Below are 6,349 nucleotides of genomic sequence, written 5' to 3' on the forward strand. Positions count from 1 at the left end.
GCTTTAATTCTATGCTTCAGATCTATAGTATTAGCATGGACGTATGTGCTACCATCGCAGAACGGGAACGGTATATGAACGTAGCAAGGATATGAAGATCAGTAAAGTCGAGCCCAATATTCAGTAAAAAGTACACTTTTTTGTATTCTGCATGTTCACACATGTCTGTTGGCACAGATCGAGTTAGACAGATGAGAAACCTATATATTAATATGAAATTTGTCAAAATCGGTGTTTATTTACTATTGGTATGACTTATTCGTGTATATCGAAACCGTTCGTAGAGGAAGGCATTGGGCGCACGAACATACATTATGAAGACGTACTTAATAAGAAGATACATAAACATATTATTTACTGTTGTACAGCTTTAATTATATGCTTCAAATCTATAGTATTAGCATCCAAGTAGGTGCTACCATCCCTAAACGGGAAGGATGGAAGCATCAAGGATACGAAGATCGGTAAAGTCGCAAGCGACAATGAGTCGCAAATAGCAACTTTTTTATTATTCATTTTCACACATTTTTTTTAATTATTTTTTTTTTTTTTTTTTTTTTGCACAGATCGATTTAAACTGATGAGAAACCTATAAATTGATATCATATATGTCGAAATCGGTGGTTGTTTACGATTGGTACAACTTATTTACCTATATGGAACATGTTCGTGTAGGAAGGCATTTTGGCGCACGGAAAGACAAATGAAGACGTATTTAATAAGATATATAAACATGTTATGCTGTTGTTTAGTTTTAATTTTATGCTTCAAATCAGTAGTCAGCATCGAAGTATGTTGTAAACTCCCCCTCCCCTTAGTATGCAACTGCAAGCACACTTTGTCAAATGCTAAAAGGCACTAACTTTCTTGAAAATTATAATAATCAAAAAAAATTCCGGATTCGTATATTATAACGTTATAATGCGCTTTCATTTTCCGTCAGGTGGGTCTCCAGGTCGAGTTGTTATGAACAACAGGAAACAGTATCGTACATTCTTTGCTAAGCGATCGCTCAGGTGGTGCAGTGTCTGTACAGAGCGTCCGCCTTGGATGCGAGAGGTCGCGGATTCAAACCCCTGCCGAATCACACTAAAGACATAAAAATGGTACTAGCAGCTGCCTCTTTTGGCGCCCATCATTAAGATATTGGTGTGAGGATAATGTGATTGGGTGGGACAAAATGCTGTATGTTTGTGGCATGATGCCACATTGCTAGACATCATTATAAACTGTCACAATGCAGACATGGTAGCGATATGATTGCATTTTTTTTTTAAAGCTACGTTAAAAATTACACACACACACACACACACACACACACACACACACTTTGCTTAGTTATTTGCTATTTGAAGAGATGGAATATTGTTCATATTTCAACCGCTTTTTATTAATGATCATCGATGTGACCAACATATACGATAATAATACTCCCGATGATGATGATGATGGTTGTTGTTCTGATTTCTGTATTACTACTGCTCCATGGGTATATTATATATCGAACTTGAAAACAGAAGCACTACCAGCAATAAAGCAGCTTTGAAAACAAATCGCACTTAATCGATATCAATATATATTGACATCAAAATGAACGTCAAATGCTCTGTGCAACTGTATCGAAATGAACTATTACATGCTGGGTTTTTTTTCTTTTTTTGGGGGACAGTTTTAGACCGAAAAAAGTAGTACTTCAAGGCTCTGTCTATGGTATAAATATGTTCATGTACACTTTTCCATTGTAACTTTAAGTGTATAGACTGCAAATACGATGAAGCACAAATCGAGGACGTCGAGTGTTAGCATTGGAACAATGTTACTACTTCGGTCGAGAAGGATAACGACCTATATATGTATTCCTGCCCACTACCATGTAGGATGTATCAAACTGTATATTACTCAAGCGCTCTTTGTCGAGCGTGCTGGTGTGTGTGTACAAAAACAAATGGAATATAATAACTTTAACTGAAATATATACAATTAAATTCTATATAAAAGTGATGCGGCACCTGGGAGTAAAGCAAAAATGGAAGAAACAAATTTCCGGATCGCTACTATCAACAGCAATGGGATAGACAAAGCGAAAGCAGACAAAGTAGCCAAAGAAACAAACTTTGGTGTAATAATGATACAAGAAACACACTATAGAATTAAGCCAGAGTTCGAAATTTTAATAGAAGACAAACTTAACGCAATAAAGATATGCAACAATTTTGCAAATAATGATATTAGAGTTGGTTGCAACAATAATATTTTTAAAACGCTGGGAAAGGTTTGAGGAGGGGGGAATTTTTTAAGGGACGGTTGCTACGTGTTAAAATGTTTAATTGGCATATTATAAATGTGTACATGCCAGCTAATAGAAATAAGAAACTAATTTTAAAGAAAACTTATACACCTACCTACAACAATATTCGATGGAAAATCTAATCATAGGGGGAGATTTCAACTGGGTAACTATAAATTAAACCAGTCTAGCAGGATTGATAAATTTTACGGAAATTTTTATGATCCATTAATATATATTAATACTGCAATAACCAACCAAAAGCTATCAGACCATTTCATGCTCACTATTGACCTAAAAATGAAAAAAATAGAAAAATGTGGGTCAGGACTATGGAAACTAAATAATAAGATTTTAAATGACAAAGAATATGTCGAAATAATAATTAAAAAAAAGAAATTGAAACCGTCAAAAATGAAGAAAATATTAATATAATAATTGATTGGGATGTTTTAAAAAACAAAATAAAAGGAATAAATATTCAGTACTCAAAAAGAGGGCGGAAAAACCCCAGAAAAAAAAGACAAACACGAACTCAAATTAGAACTAAGCAAAACAACAAACGACGATGGAGAAAGAAAAAAAAAAACGATTGACAGACAAAATTAAAATCGTTGAAGAAGACGAAAATCAGGGGAGAATAATAAGGGCGGGAAAATTTACAGAGATCTACAACGAGGCAAAAAACGTATATAAGCGAGAAGAATTTAGAAAAGGGGGTGATACAATTTTAAACAATATCAAAATAAACAATGTAACCCATACTGTAAAAGAAGATATCCTAAATAATATTTCCAAATATTATAAAGAACTATGCACCACACACCACACAGAACATATACTTCAGCACAATCGACAGCTACTTAAAAAATGTCGACTGTGAGATGACATCAGCAGTACATAGAGACCAATGTGATGATGTCATCTCAGATGAAGAAATCACAAAAAGTATATCAACACTCACAAAAGTCACCAGGGAAAGATGGACTCATCGTGGAATTCTACCAAAAGTTCCACGGTGAACTGACGCCGATCTTAAACGCTTTGTATAATAATATAGTTTTAAGTAAAAATAAAATGACTAAATCTATGAGGGAGGGAGTTATCACAATTATATACAAAGGGAAAGGGAATAGAGACGAGATTAAAAACTGGAGGCCTATATCACTTTTAAACACGGACTATAAGATTTTAAGTAGGATTTTAACAAATACAGTAAAGAGTAGGATAAACAAGATAATTAATGTAAATCAAACTTGTGGGGGAGGGATATACAAAACAATATTTTAAACATTAAAACTATAATTAACTACATAAATGAAACTGGTATGATGAGTGCTATAGTACTCTTCGACCAGGAGAAAGCTTTCGACTGATTTGAACAAAACTGTATAAAGAATGTTTTTAAAAAATTTGGTTTCGGACCCAATTTCCAAAATGGACCAAAATCCTACACACTGGGATAATTAAACGGGAAATGCACGAAAGAATTTGAAATACAACGATCAGTGATACAAGGATGTCCACTATCAATGCTAGAATACGTAATGGCAATATAAATCCTACGTCACACGATAAGAAACAACCCAGATGTGCAAGCAGGGGCGTATTAACCATTAAGCAGACTAAGCACGTGCATAGGACACCAGGGCCAAAGGGGGCACCACAAAGTTGAGAAAAGGGTGAAAAGAAAGAAAGAAAAAAGAATGAAGATTTGTAAAAAAAACTGATACAACTAGTGCAAATTGATCATGATGTTCTGTTTCTTGATCATGTTACACCCTAGGGTTATCTTCTCAGGTGTACGTGGAAAAGAGGGGCGCGCCAAGATTTGTCAGTGCTTAGGGCACCAGTGAGCCTTAATCCGCCCCTGATTATACAAGGCATACAAATACCAAACCTAAAAAAGAATTAAAAAATGCTCTAACATGCATATGATTGCAACATCTTTATAAGAGAGGGGAAATGCTATAAGCGTCGGGTTCCAAAATAAACCACAACAAGCACGAAATCTTAAAAATAGTTAACTGGAGGGGCAACCACCCTGGATTATCGCCCCCCCCCCCCCCCCACACACACACTTACTGAGAGACACTGTAAAGGCTCTAGGGGTTTACTTTGGTAATAAAAAAAAAGAAGCTGTAGAAAATTATGAACATATTATCAATAAAATAAGAGAAAATGTGAAAATCTGGCCATGGCGCCATTACCTATCATGGAGCGGGCCCAAGTGGCCAAGACTTATTTATACTCAAATATTAACTACATAATTAAATCCATAGATATGGATAATACAATTTTAAACAAAACAGACAACGAAATAATAGATTATATATGGAATCATAAAATGCATCATGTAAAAAAAGAGACATTATATAGGGCCAAAAGTAGAGGGGGCTTGGGGTTGCCGAGCCCTCTACTACTATAATTAACTAACATAATCAAAAGATTAAAAAAAAAATGCACTCAGACCCGGCTACAGCGTGAGAAGCACCGTACATCTACTGGTTCGGCTTCACCTTGAGAAACCGACCAGAGATATACAAAAATAACAAATTAATATAAAAAAATCGAAGTGCCACGCAAACATATGAGAACTAATTTTAAAATATAGAGACAAAACAGATTTATGCAAAATTTAATAAGTAAAAGTCACGCTTGGATTAGGGAGGAGGTAACCAAAAATATAAAATGTAGAGTAGAGCAGGACAACTGAGGGGGTAAATTGGACAAAAAATTGGAAAAATTGGGGAAAATAAGATCTGTCAAAACACAAAGTATAATTTTTAAATACCTGCACAACACCTGGCTAACAGGCGAAGAAACAATCAAACATCGTATGCTGAGGATAATGCCGAAATGCCCTTTATGTAAAACAGCGAACTTCACCAAACTACATACGATTGTCCAATGTGATAAATCTAAACATAATAGGATAAAGTTAATAATGAAAATTTGCAAAAAATATAAGTATAACAAAAATAACATTTTATTCATAGATTTAGACTACGAAAACAAAATCGTTCTAAAATGTATAGACTATATAGTAACTACGATGATATCCTGTGGACAGGTGATAAAGATTTTTAAATAAGATACGTGGTAAAAATAAGAATATTAACCACAACAAGAACTCAGTACGTCTTACGACGAATAGATACTTACCGTCAGGTTGATATAACGCAATTGATGTTGGAATTGGGGGAGAGAGGGGGAGGGAGGAATAGGTATTACAGACCGAAGGGTCGCGTAGCGCAATTGCGAGCTGATGCCATACCCATACCCCCTCCTCGCACCCCACAACAGCCATATTTCAAAGAAAATTTCAAATTCTATTTCAAATATTTCAAAGAAACCCATATCTTTTTTTTTAAAAGAGAAAAGGGAAGAAAGGAAGAAAGAAAAAAATAAAAGAATTTTTTTTTCTTCTTTCTCTGAAAGAAAATTCTAAAGACATATATAGGAAGAGATACAGGGAAAATATAAGGGGGAAGTAAATGGCGATGACATCATGGGGCTAAGTCACAGGGCTCAGTGAAGTGCATAGGCCCATCATGAGTCTTTGAAAACACCCAATGTAGAACATAAACAGACAAAATAAAGACACAAATACATACTGTATAACACTTAGTTTAAAACCCTACTAACTTCTCCCGCACTGCATGATTGACCACTATAGAATAATGTGGTCTCATAAATACGTTTGGATCTTTCAATAAAGCATAATCAGATAAACTAAATAAAGGAGGCCTAACGCGACCCAGGAAAAACACATAGAGAATAAAGAAGCGTGAACCTTGGATCGAGCGTAACCTACCTATCAACATCTTTAAAGACTATTATGAGGAACGACACATATTATCACTCGAATAATAAAATAGGAAATTATTTTTTTTAAACAAAATCTAAATAGTACACCATTCCATCGTCAAAATTAGAAAACCATAAAACAAATTAAAAGATACAATATAACATCATAAAGGAAGAAATACAACTGGGAAAGATATTTGATCTATACTTGCTGTCTCAAACATAAAGAAAATATAGCATACACACAATATA

The sequence above is a fragment of the Sinohyriopsis cumingii genome, chromosome 14 (genome assembly GCF_028554795.1).
Source record: "Sinohyriopsis cumingii isolate HCF-2022 chromosome 14, ASM2855479v2, whole genome shotgun sequence".
Taxonomy (NCBI): domain Eukaryota; kingdom Metazoa; phylum Mollusca; class Bivalvia; order Unionida; family Unionidae; genus Sinohyriopsis; species Sinohyriopsis cumingii.